The sequence below is a fragment of the Lutra lutra genome, chromosome 3 (assembly GCF_902655055.1).
Source record: "Lutra lutra chromosome 3, mLutLut1.2, whole genome shotgun sequence".
NCBI classification, from domain to species: domain Eukaryota; kingdom Metazoa; phylum Chordata; class Mammalia; order Carnivora; family Mustelidae; genus Lutra; species Lutra lutra.
This window is the reverse complement of record NC_062280.1, coordinates 58,303,019-58,315,592: the sequence shown is the minus strand read 5'-3', so window position 1 is coordinate 58,315,592 and position 12,574 is coordinate 58,303,019. Positions and strand designations below refer to the sequence as shown.

Sequence of the window (12,574 nt, the reverse complement as noted above, 5' to 3'; positions counted from 1 at the left end):
TCATGACCTGAGCCGAAGGCAGCGGCTTAACCCACTGAGCCACCCAGGCGCCCCTGACTTTTAGTCTCTTAAGTAATGTTCTTTTTTTTTAATTGTTTGTAATACTTTTTTATTTTAAAAAAGAAAATGTTGTATGACATTTGTAACTTGTAACTTGGATATTGCTAAACCCTAATAGAAGCATGCTTTGGACGGAAAAATTTTTACTTGAATCCATTGTTTACATTACAGGTCACTCTTTTGCTGTCCAAACAGTGAATGTATAGATTTCAATCAAGGCCATCAAATTGAAATAGAGATAAAATCTAACACATTAAGCTAGGATTAACAAACATACATAAAAATTCCAGCCTCCTCAGTTTGTAGATATCAACACCCTTTCACGCTTTACTTTGGTAACAGAGGAGGAGCTAGGCTTTCTTCATTCCTTGACGAAATCACTGAGTTGCCTTGAAGACTTTTGTTTATAATGTTTTCGTGCATTCCTTTCCTCTGGACATGTTCCCCTCCCTCTAGTGAGATACTAATTAAAGAGAGGCCACTGTGACCCCTAGGTTGTTTAGAAGTCACCAGGGAATGAGGTGGAGCACAATCTGGAAAGGAAGTGCTCATTCCCAAAATATAACACAACCCTAAAGACCATCTTATCAAAAATCTATTGGCTTCTAATAGCAAAAAGATGCCTCCTTTGATTTAAAACACATACACATAAAACCAAACTAGAATTTCTTAGACTTACTTAAACAATACATCGTATATATACTTTTTAGAAGAATTCGTAGCAAATAACATGATTTCTTATGCATCAAATGTTAGTTTATTTTAGAGACATTGAAATATATAATGTTTAAGTTCGATGAAGGACAGTCCAATTTGCATGTGAGTTTTGAAGGGAGTCAGGGAGGGGAGGCTGATCTTGTCACACCTTTTACAGAGTTTGAGAACGGCTCAGATTACATATGAGAAGCTTGTGTTTTTTTGTTTGTTTTTTGGACACCAGGCACCCCTTTAACTGGAATGATAAGAAAGATGAACGCAGTACTTGCTGATCGTATAGGTAAAGTGGGGGCAATTTTGTTAATAATAAATGATTTGAAAGAAAATGGAAATAATTTAGTAATTTATCTTAATAAGCAGGTGGTACTGCCTGACATCATCTTATTTCCCTCTTGAAATAACTTGATAATGCTAAGTGCTAACTTCCAAGAAGCAATTTCTTCTACAACTATGTTCGTATTTGTAAAGTAAGATGCTTTTGATTGCAAGTAATAGAGACCCACTACTGTTTGTGTTAAAGAATAAGGGTGTGATGGTTCGGAGAATGTATAAAAGCATCAGAATCTCAGCTATGAGACCAGACCTCAAGGGAACCCAGGAAGGCTGCCTTCCCAGGCCTTTAGGATAGGCATGAAGCGTAGTGGTGGTGGCCTCATAGAGACCAACTGATGGCCGCTCTCAGTCCGAGGCACAAATTCAGGAACAGGAGGTTTGAATTTTTCTTCTTGAAATTCCCCCCTTTCTGTCACCCTTTTGCTCTTTGTTTAGCTGGTGTCTGCGTCTGGCTGCTTTTCTTCTCGCCAGCATCTCATTCCCCCACTCCTGTGAGTCTCAATGTTGTTGAAAACCCCTGCCCTGTGAGTCAGTATTACACGTGATGATTCCTCTGTCTCATTGTTCCTGCATCCTGCCAACTTCAGCTTAGTCACGGCCCCGGCTCCTCCGTGTCCTCCCAAGTGAGGCCCAGCACCCAGCAATGTGACTCCGGTAAGCTCCCTGTAAATCCCGGTTGAACGAACGGATGAAGAACATTGTTAAGGGATCGAAGAGCAAGTTCTCTTCTCTTCTCATCAAACTTTAAAGGAGCTAATATTATACAAAATAACTAAAAGGCAGCTGGGAGAGAAAAGGTATTCTGAAAATTTTGAGAGACCTTTAGCCTAAAAAGAATTCACTAATAATAGTAAAAAATCACTTGTTTGCAGAGGCACCAAAGAATGGTGTATGTTCAAACTTGAGAGTCCCGACTCTCACATTAAAGGATACTTTAAATTCTCCCGCTTTGTGCTGCCGCATTTAGGGAGCTGTACATCCATACTGTTAGGAATGGAGGTAATTGGGGGCTTCGGATCTTAATCTTAATTATTTGTCTGAGAACAGCTTCTCCACTCCTGGTTGGCCTAACACAACGATCCCTTTTATGACTGTTTTAAAACTCCCATGCCTTCCCATAGCTGCTCATCTTTTAGCTTTTGGTTGTTTAGGGTATAATGGTAAACACCCGGTGTTCTCAATTCTTCACTCCTTTGCTTGCTTTTTTTCTTTTTAACTACGAAAGAAAGGTTCTGAAGCTTGTTCTGTGCAGTAAAATCTCTGCTAGTTTCTGCATTTGTATAGTAGTTGGTAAGTAGATGGTAGATATAATTAGACCCAAATGTGTAATTTTTATTTTCATCTAAAAGTTTTCAACTAAAATTGGGTTCAGGACTCTGAAAAGCATTTTAAAATTCAGTCGCTCAGCTATCCCTCCAAGAGCATGAATATCCAAAGTTGCCAGTTAATGGGGCTTCCATTCCCACTGCACTTTGGAAGTGATCAGCATTCTCAAATGCATTTGAGAGTATTTTCCCTCATTAGGGAAAAAGTGCCTCTCAGATTCTAAAGATTTTCTGTGTGAAAACAGAACAACAACAAAAAAAAAAACACAGAACACAGAAGGGCAACATGAGTATGAGGAAAATATTCTCTTTAATTTTATGAAAATGCCACTTTTTTCTTGGATTCATAAGTCAGTACATTTAAAATAACTCATTTCTAGAGTTGCAACTGTGTGCAAGGCATTAAGATAGACCCCTAGCTCTTGACAAGCTTCCATTTCCGTGGAACATACAGATAGAACCAAAGTACGATATGAGTGGCCATGGTAGGGAGCATATTGATTTCAATGGCGACATCAGAGGCCAGCGGTGAATGCTGACCAGGGGAAATACAGGCCCAAAGGGGTCTAAACCATGGGTCTGGATCCCTTCAGAAGAGCTGAACTTGGATCTCTAGATGTGGAGTGCTAGTTGCGGGTGAATTCCAATATGGAAAAAAATCTAGAACAGGGAATAAAGAGGGTAAAGGAAGATGACCAAAAGAGTAGGCATCTTGGAATTCCACGAAGAGGAGTGACAGAACTCAATCGTGTTGGATGAGGGGATGAAGAGGTGCTTGTGCATGCATGGTAAGGGCACAAGCCACCATGCAGTAGTCTGGTCTAGAACGGGAAGCGAAGACGAGCAAACATCCACTGTGATGAACGTCTTCCGGGAACACTGGCAATGAAGGAGAGAAGGAATAAGAGCTTAAAAACGGAAGGGCCTGCTGTCGGTGATGGCAGTGACGTGATAGAGGAGTGGGAGCCCAAAGACATTTCTACATCTGGGATGGGAAGAAGAATGGTGGTATGAAAAGTAATGAAATAACGCCTACAAAATACTTATAACAATGTCTGGTACGTTATGCACTCAAAAAAAATGTTATATAATAGTATTATTTTTTTATTAAGAGTGCAGACTAGATGGAAGAATGGTAAATTCGGAACTTGATGTCATGCAGTGATGTTAGTCCTGGAAGTCAGGTGAATAGGCAAGTTTTGTTGCAATGGAGTTCAAGGATCTGCAAGGTTGGGGTTTTAGATGACATGATATCAACTAGGAAAAGCTCTTAGCTATGTGCTAGATTATCTGAAGGTAAGTAAATGATAAGTAATCTCTATAATTTAACCAACTGATGTGTCTAATCTGCTTCTCCCTGAAACTGTAAAGGAAATATTGTCTCTTTTCCCTTTTTACAGTTAAACAGATTTAGGTGAAGATTGCTAAACTAGCAAGTGGTAGAATCATCTTTTGAACACACAATTTCTATTGAAAGCCCATGCCTGTGCACTACTCCATATGGTGGACAGGCATGGGCTTTCAATGGAAATGGTGGTTTATAGGTGATAGATGGAGATGGAGTGCGTTTCCAGGGCTGTGCTGTTTTGCACTGAAGAACCAAGGAAGAGGCAGATAGGTGCCTATTGGTGTGGGGAAGACAGAAGAATCAGCCACTGGAGTTTCAAGGGGAGTTGTGTCATCAGGGGAAAGTCCTTAGCTTTTTTAATCATTCTAAAATACATTTTGGTACCATCTTGGGTTTTAATAAATATATGCTCATTTGAGAAAACAATCATTCCTAAATCATTTTAGGTCAAGATGCCCCAATTTTCATATACTTTTTAGCAAGGCTTCTTTCTCTTTTTTATAGCAGAGCTTGATATATGTATAATAGGTTATAGATATATCTATCATATCGATAGCTACGTATTATATCTACTACACATTGCATATATATGTATGTAGGGAGGGAGGAAGGGAGAGAGAGAAAGCTAGGGGAGACAGACAAGAGGCAGAGAAGAAGGATGGGAGGAAGAGGAAGACAGAGAATGTGCGCACGTGAGGACAGGAGAGCTGAAGTTCAATGCTAATCTTTTCTGGGTTCTTTTAACCACTCTCTGTTTCATTCTTTATAACAACAATGTTCAGATAAGGATGGGAGTGTGTGTCCTCATCATCTCTGACTCTGAATGATGCAGAGTAAGACTCGGTGACCGGTGGGAGTATATAGCATTCTTCAGGTGTGCTGGACCTACAAAGAGGTTGAGAACAATCACCGTACGGAGAAGCCAGGTCCGTAAGGACTTGGCAAGCTCTCCCAGGACACCTTTCAGTGTAGTAAATAGTGGAGAGTACTTGGCAAACCTTGGCCATAGTTTCATCAGCAGAGGAGTTTATGATGTAAAGAGGCTAAGTTGACCTAATTTAGGCATTAATACAGTCCTTAGAAAATATAGTGCGAGCTCTTGGAAAATAGATGAGTGGGAAAAACTCAGAGGGGGTGGCCCATAAGCTGTGATTTCAACAGAGCAAATAGGGAGGGATGAATGTGGTTTGGCTGATGGAAAAACAGAGGCTGTTTCCTGGCAAAACTCAGAGCCAGAACAGAGTGAGTTCATGAACAGCCAGAACACAAGCAGTCATTGGAAGAGAGGTGAAGGGGGGAAAGGGATAGAAGTGGAATGCTTTACAAGTCATGTGCACAGATTTGCATTTGATGTGGAGATTTTAGGAAGTAGAATGATAGGACCAAAGAGGTCATAAAATTCTTTGGAAGCAGCATACATAGAAATTTGGAATTAATAAGGACCTGTCAGAGGGAGAAACAGAGGATACTCTAGCAGTTCTAGCTTGAGGAAGCTATTAGATAATAGATATGGACAAAGGAGAGAGTCAGTGAGGACCAAAGAAATGCTAATTTAGAAATCATGTGTTTTCAGGGTCAGATGTAGAAACTGGCGGAATCCTGTTTAATCACTTGGATTTGTGGCATTTTCTAACAGAATCACATTACCGTTTTACTATCTAGACTGCCATCTTGTATCTCTACTTTTTAAATGTTTGGTTGTGTGTGTGTGTGTGTGTGTGTGTGTGTGTGTGTGTGTGTGTGTGTGTTTAATGAGAGATTCATAGAGGAAAGGGTAAAATGGGCAGATGAAGTAGTTGTTTAAAAGAAAACTTATAACCAGCTATGTAGTCCTTTCTAGGTGTTGGAGCACCAAGAATCCATTCGCCTTGGTTTCTGGACTCTGAAAATTAACCTTACAAGCCTTTTAATACACTGGTATCATCTAAAACTACTTTGGTTGTACGAATTTTCAAACATATATTAGAACAGAAAGATGAGCTTCAGCAATTATCAACAATTTGTTCATTCTTATTTACAGATAGAACTTTTAAAAATACTGTGTGACAGAATGAAACAAACTACATGATTTTCCATTTCAAGAGCTTGTACACCTACTTTTAAAAAAATTTGGTAATCATCAAAAACTTAAATTATGATTTTTTTAAATAAAGGGGCAGAGAGATACAGAAATGGGAAAAACAGTTTTGACAGTGATTTGCAGTATTTTTGTAGCCTGATATACTTAGTGATGTTCATGGTAAATAGCTTGAGCTAATTCCAAGACTCCTTAAAAGAGCCCCTAAAATAGGATATATTTTCAAATCACTCAAGAGATCATGAATTACAGATCCTGGAATGATATTTTCTAATACTGAAGACTTCTGGCTAATAAATTGGAATTTATAATTTGTCACTGAATTAACATGTCTCAAAATTAGAAGCTTGTTTGACTTTGATGGAATAGTAGTATCTGTTCAAGTGGGACTTGCCTGCGTTTTGAAGACGTCGTTCATTCATTCATTCATTCATTCACACATTCATTGAGGCAATATTTGAATGCCTGATATGTTCCAGTCTCTGAGTTAGGTGCTTGGGATCTATTAGCAGTTTGATAATTCCTATAAGGTAATTTTCATTATGAAACCAATTAGAGTTTTCTCTTCTTACAAGGGAAACATTACAGATAAATGAAGTTTATAGATAATCTCCAAGTTTATGGAGACTTTCAGTCGGTCCAGACTATAAGTTAGTTCAGCCTATCATCAGTTAATGGATTGACCATTTTGCTTCGGTTTTTCATATTGGCTTTATCTTCACACCAACAGGGAAATGACTAAAAGGAAAGCTGTATAAAGGAGAAGGAGGAAATACAAGGGGCTGGTCACTTACTGAACAAATATGAAATATCAGATAGTAGCATCTACAGATAGTCCTTGCTCCAAGTAAACCATTTACGCTTCTTCTCAATAGTGGGGTCATCTTATCTGCTAAGTTATTGTTTTTGATTCACTTTGTAATTTTGTATCAATTTTAAGGATTATGATAGCATTTTAAATGTTTTTTTTTTTTAATGTCTGATTTCTCCGATTCATGGAAAATTGCTTTTCCAATCTAAAGCCAGAGGAAGACTGAGAGCTGGCATTCCATTTCCTGCCAAAAGATGGAAATCTGTTTGAGAGCCTCATAGGTTTGAATTGACGCTGAGCACCAAAATGGCACTGACGCCCAATCTTTGGAATGTGTGTGCACGTGTGTGTGCAGGCATCCGTGTGACTACAACCTGCTAAAGAAGTAGCAGTACAGGATGAATGTTCTCAAGTTCTCTTTGCAACTGACAACTTTAAAGCACTAATAGCAAGAAGTACGGAATGGAGAAGTCTGATCAGTATCTACAGATTTAGGTTCATCCCCCTTTATGCTTTCTTATTACATAAATGCACTGGATAAAACACTGTGGGTGTAATTCGATATGATTGTGGGGAGATGGCTGAGGAGGGAGGTAGATAGTTCAGCTTGTTCCTCTGGGATGGATGCCTTTGTTAGATGAGGGTAAAGTTTCTCATTCGGACTTGTAGAGACTGCTCCCCACTAGTCGTTAAGACACACGGTCAGATCTCCTTGGAAAAACTCAGTCTGTGAGTCGTTTACTTGTAACCTCTTAGTAACTCCTAGTTCTTAGGAAGGTTGAAAATGAGTGAAAAAACGTACGTCTTCATCCTAGGCTGTGAATGAAAAGACATGTGTGTGCCTTTGTATTCATGGTGCTCATGCACCTGTATGCCATGTAGACAGAGTCTAAGACTCACCTTTTTCACATTTCAGCATCTCTGAAATCAGAATCCGTCTTCTAATTTATGATGTCTGATAATTACTGTTGTCCATTTTTTTCAAATGGGAATGTGTCAGGAGTTGTCACACATCTTCTAATTAGTGGCGTCTTAGATTCATGACACACCATTTATATCCAAATATTTATAGGACGCTGATCTCAGAGAGAGGAGTAGAACATTTCTCTTTTCCCCAAAAAGTAAAGCAAGAAGATTTATTCTGACAGTAATACTTTAGGTCAAGAGAAACCATTTGGTTGCGGACTCCTGTTTCCTTAATAAGACACATGCAAATGCAGAATGATTCGTTTCTTACACTCCCTCTTATAAGGGATCCCAAGTGATTTAAAAATTAAGATGAAAACTCATCATGTTTACTATATTCTATAAAACTTATTCTTTATAAGATTTGATCACTCCCTTTCTAACTTCAGACGGTCATGGTTTTGAAAAATGCGTGAAAATCCTCATTTCAGCGACTCGTGTGTGTGTGTGTGTGTGTGTGTGTGTGTGTGTGAGTGTGTGTATAAGAAGGCTGGCTTGCCTCATCCATTCATGACTCTAAGAAAACCTATTCTACACAGGACAGTGGATTAAGAAACTCATCAGAGATTTACAGACTTTTAAAGCAATCTTATAAGATTGTTAAGGCTCAAAATAAGAGGATTCTTCCCTCACTTTTATGAGTAAGGAAGTGTGGAATCACCAAGAAAAAAACACTATACAATCTATAGAAGACATAGACTAGTTCTGGGGTAGGACTGTGATACATAGGGTTAGAGTTGGAGACCATTTAACTGAGAAATTTGTAATAGATATGGCTAAATATGGATAGATAGAATGCACTCATTTTTGGTCAGGGTGTCCGAAGAGAGACAGTAGCAGTCTTTCCATTATTGCAATACTTAGTGAATGATTATTATATGCCAGGCACAGGGCCTGACCCTTAATAATCCTTTCCAACCCTGAGATTCTCTATTTCCCGGCTTCATGACCTTGGGCTTGTTGTTTAACCTACCCGAGGCTGTCTTACCTGTTCAAAAAAAAAGTGGCCCTGCCTCCTTCCCTGAGACTTTAACACAGTTACATATCATAAGAATTTAACAGGATTTTAACACTTCATAATCCTTTATTTGAAACATTATCATATTTGCTATTAGATCAAGTATTAGGTAGGAAGCTGAAAGGAGGGTGGTTCTGGGAGGATCTATTTAATATGTTGTCAGCATTCTGGGAGTGTTCTTTATAGTTTGGAATTAGGAATTGCTGATGTCATGATCAGTCATATTGTCCTGACAACATCAGAATTTCCTCATTCGCCTTGTCTTCGCTTGGGGAGTATCAATTTGCGACAGGTTTGTCATCTGTTTGCCCCATGAGTTAAGTGTATTAGATAACCCAGAACAAGTCATTCTTAAGGACACGTTGGGTGGGGAATTTTTATAATAAGCTCTGTTTTTAGCCCATTCCAGAATTTTAAACTAAATATTCTGATGTTGGAAAATTTGCCATGGTACATACTCAACTGAATAGAAATTCATTTCTAATACTTTATTCTCTTGTTTGAACCTTTACATTTATAATTCAGTAGAGAATGTAAACCTTCTCAGCATTCCTATTTTCTTAAAGGACATCATTAACTGTCCTGTCACCCTCCTGTTCAGGTGAAATAGGCATCGTTTAATGGTAATCGTAGCAACGGAAGAGAAAGGAAATGGTTTCATTGGGGTTTTTTCCTTCTGTGGTTTTAAATGCTTTTAAAACCTCATTTGTGCTATGGATCCCAGGTTTTGAGTAAACATTGGTTATGTCCCCCAGACATTTAGGAGAGTCTTAGAATAACCTTTTGACAGTGTGAGCTTACAGGAGGGGTTTTTTTTGTGTTCCATGGACAGCTGTTTACTGTGTACTCTTCAAAGTTGTCATTCAGCAGCTGATTTTTACTCATGAGAAGGAGACGGTCATTCCAGGTTCTAGTTTTGTTTTTCATGATTTCAAGATTTTTGGGAGGGGGGGGTCTCTAGTTTTCTACAAATTCTCTTGATTCCCTAAGTCCTTTCTGTCTCTTCCCAGGTAACAAGAGACAGTTGTGATGGCTCTTTCCATGGCACAGCAGCCCTTCCCTTGCTCACCTCAGCCCTTTTCCTTGCTCTCACACAGTGGATGATTACTTCTATCTTTTAGGGAAACTGTAATTTCAAAGATCATCTCATATCTTCCATAATTCGTACAGTTGACTCTAATTCATGGACAGTTCATTGAATTATCTCAAAGTATTCTGAAAATAAGCCCTTGTTTTCTTATGGGCTTGCTATAGAAATGGAGAATAACAGTTCCAAAAATAGATTTCCACAGTTAAAGAAGATAGAGGATTGAGGCATCCATCCAGGTAATTTAGGAGAACCGTAATCCACAATAAATGAAAACTGGAGCTCTTTGTCCTGTTTTCTAAATAATTGACACTCTTTTATTTTATAGAATTTGATGTAAATTCAATGTGGTATAAAATAGAGACAAAAATCTTGAATTTTTAATTCATATAGCCTTACCCTGTCCCAGATTTTTTTTATAAGAATAAGAACCTATATAGCTATTATTTTTAAAATATTTTATTTATTTATTTATTTGACAGTAGTAGAGAGCACGAGTAGGTAGAGCAGCAGGCAGAGGGAGAGGGGGAAGCAGGCTCTCCACTGAGCAGGGAGCCTGATGCAGTCCTCAATTCCAGGACCCTGGGATCATGATCTGAGTCAAAGACAGCTGCTTAACTGACTTAGCCACCCAGGTGCCCCACCATATAGCTATTTTTATAGAAAAACTTTGGAAAAGAAATTTAACTTATAGAGAGCCGTGGTTCCAGAAATATGAGAAAGCTTTGAATTTTATTAACTATTCTTTTTTTTAATTTAAGATTTTATTTATTTATTTGACAGAGAGAGAGAGAGCAAGCGCACACAAGCAGGGGGAGTGGTAGGCAGAGGGAGAGGGAGAAGCAGGCTCCCTACGGTGCAGGGAGCCCAGTATGGGGCTCCATCCCAGGACCCTGGGTTCATGACTGAGCCGAAGGCAGATGCTTAAACTAACTGATCTGCCCAGGCGCCCCTTATTAGCTATTCTATAAGAGCAGGGTGATAACTAATTTATGAACAGATTATTTTAGTGTTTTTTTAATACTAAAAGTTTTTTAGTTTTTTAGTGTAAATGTTTTTTAGTGTAAGTGATTTGCTTCAGATTTGGAGGATGTTTTGCCATAGAGAGAAGTGTCCTAAATAATGATTAGGATCTTAGTTGACTTATAAGCATCTATAAATCCCCCAATGAAACTGATCACTAATATGGTCTCCTGCTACTTTCAAGGGAAAATATGTTTTCAGTTCCAGTGCATGTTTCTGGAAGTACCTTCCACATTGTCACCACCCCAGCTTCTAGAAGGTAGTTCTTTCTGTATCTCTCCCAACTCCATCCTACCAACTAGCCCAGAAAATGAAACTGGTTCAAGAAAAAAGTTATATCTTAGTAACCATCAGTTAAAAGAGATTTAGGAACTAGGTTAGGTGAGAATATATAGCTGTACTATTAACTGTATATTCTAATTTTAAAAAGCTTGCCTTCATATTCAACTGAATGAAAATTCAACATTGTCTGTATCCTTTTTTTTTTTTTAAGATTTTTTTTTATTCATTCATTTGAGACAGAGAAAGAACACCCCCATATCCTTTTTTAAGTGAGGGGGTCTGAGGTCACATAGATGGTGACTGGGGAAGACACATGCTTAGTCTTAGTCTCTTAAGTTTCCCCCCATGGGGTTTGGACTTGACCCTTAGCTAAGAGTTATAATAACCATTTTTAGTGTTATTGGAGGCAGGGGGCTTTGGAGTCAGAGAGACCTGAGTTCAAACTCCCTAGTTTCATCATGTATTAGGCCTTGGGAAAGTACCTTAAGCCTCCAAGCTTCAGTACTTCAGTTTTATTTTCAGTAAAGTGGGATAAGTGTTCTTTCGTTGTGCATGTGTGTGTGCGAAAGAGAGAGGGAGGCAGGGCAGGGGACATGCTGAGATAGTGCCTGGAGTATAGTAGTTACTCAATAAATGACACCTATTATTTATTAGTCCATGCAGGGAAGCAGTAGTAGGGCAAAACCTGTTGGGTTTGGTTCCCCAGAATAGATTTAAGAATCATTGGATTATTGCTTGTGGTCAGACTCTACAGAATAGGGGTATGTTTATGTTCTGTATGCATTCTAGGATTTTAGCTATAGAGCTATAGTTTTATTATAGTGGTTTCATTTTTCTATCATATGATTTTATGTGTGCCTAGGGAGGCTTTAAGTCTGGAATAAGGATCGTAGATTTTTTAAAAAGCAAAATAGTAAATAATAGAAAATATTGCAGCTACTTTTGAAATTGGGTGCTTTATCAACTCTTATTTTGTACCAGGAAAGAATAGAAATTTAAAGAATCTGCTGACCTCATATTTTTTCTTTCCTTTTTTTTCCCCCCTCTTTCTCTTTTTGTTGGGAGCCGGAGTTTTTGTGAGCTTTTAAACATAGAGACTCTCAAATGTAAACAATTTTTTAGTGTGAACTGCTTATACTAACCAATACCATGTGATTATATTTTATTCATTAAAGATTGTAATTTGAAATACTGTTGGATGAGTTTTTCCTCAAGTCCTTTCTGTTTTTAATGTGATCTAAATAAAATAAGACGCCTGAAATGCTTTAGCAGTGATAGAGGGCTAGAAACCTGCTATAGATTTGTTCTTTTGTTGATAGAGATGTTCTGTTCTTACCTCCTTGGACATCTTCTTTGCCCCCATTTTTTTTTTCTTCTTTCAAAGCTGAGCTTCCTCACTGTACTTTCTTTGTAATAATTTCATTCAAAGGCTCCTCTCTTCAGCGTGGCTCAGTAATGTGTGTGTTGGAATGAGGGGGTTTCCTAGCCTGTTGACTTTTTGTCTTCTGTTCCCTTCTGGGAGTTCAT

The 12,574-nt window shown here is 38.4% G+C and overlaps 1 protein-coding gene across 7 annotated transcripts in view; it reads left to right on the top strand.

Annotated features, from left to right (window-relative positions):
- Positions 1-12,574, top strand: part of RBMS1 (RNA binding motif single stranded interacting protein 1) — a 213,570-nt gene that overhangs the window by 63,723 nt on the left and 137,273 nt on the right. For 2 of the 7 annotated variants that reach the window (XM_047721899.1, XM_047721897.1), the window contains exon 1: positions 9,898-9,981. The exons of the other annotated variants lie outside the window; for them this stretch is intronic. The gene's annotated coding sequence lies outside the window, so the exon portion shown is untranslated. Of the gene's footprint in view, positions 1-9,897; positions 9,982-12,574 lie in introns of those variants that run through there. 7 annotated transcript variants of the gene reach the window in all.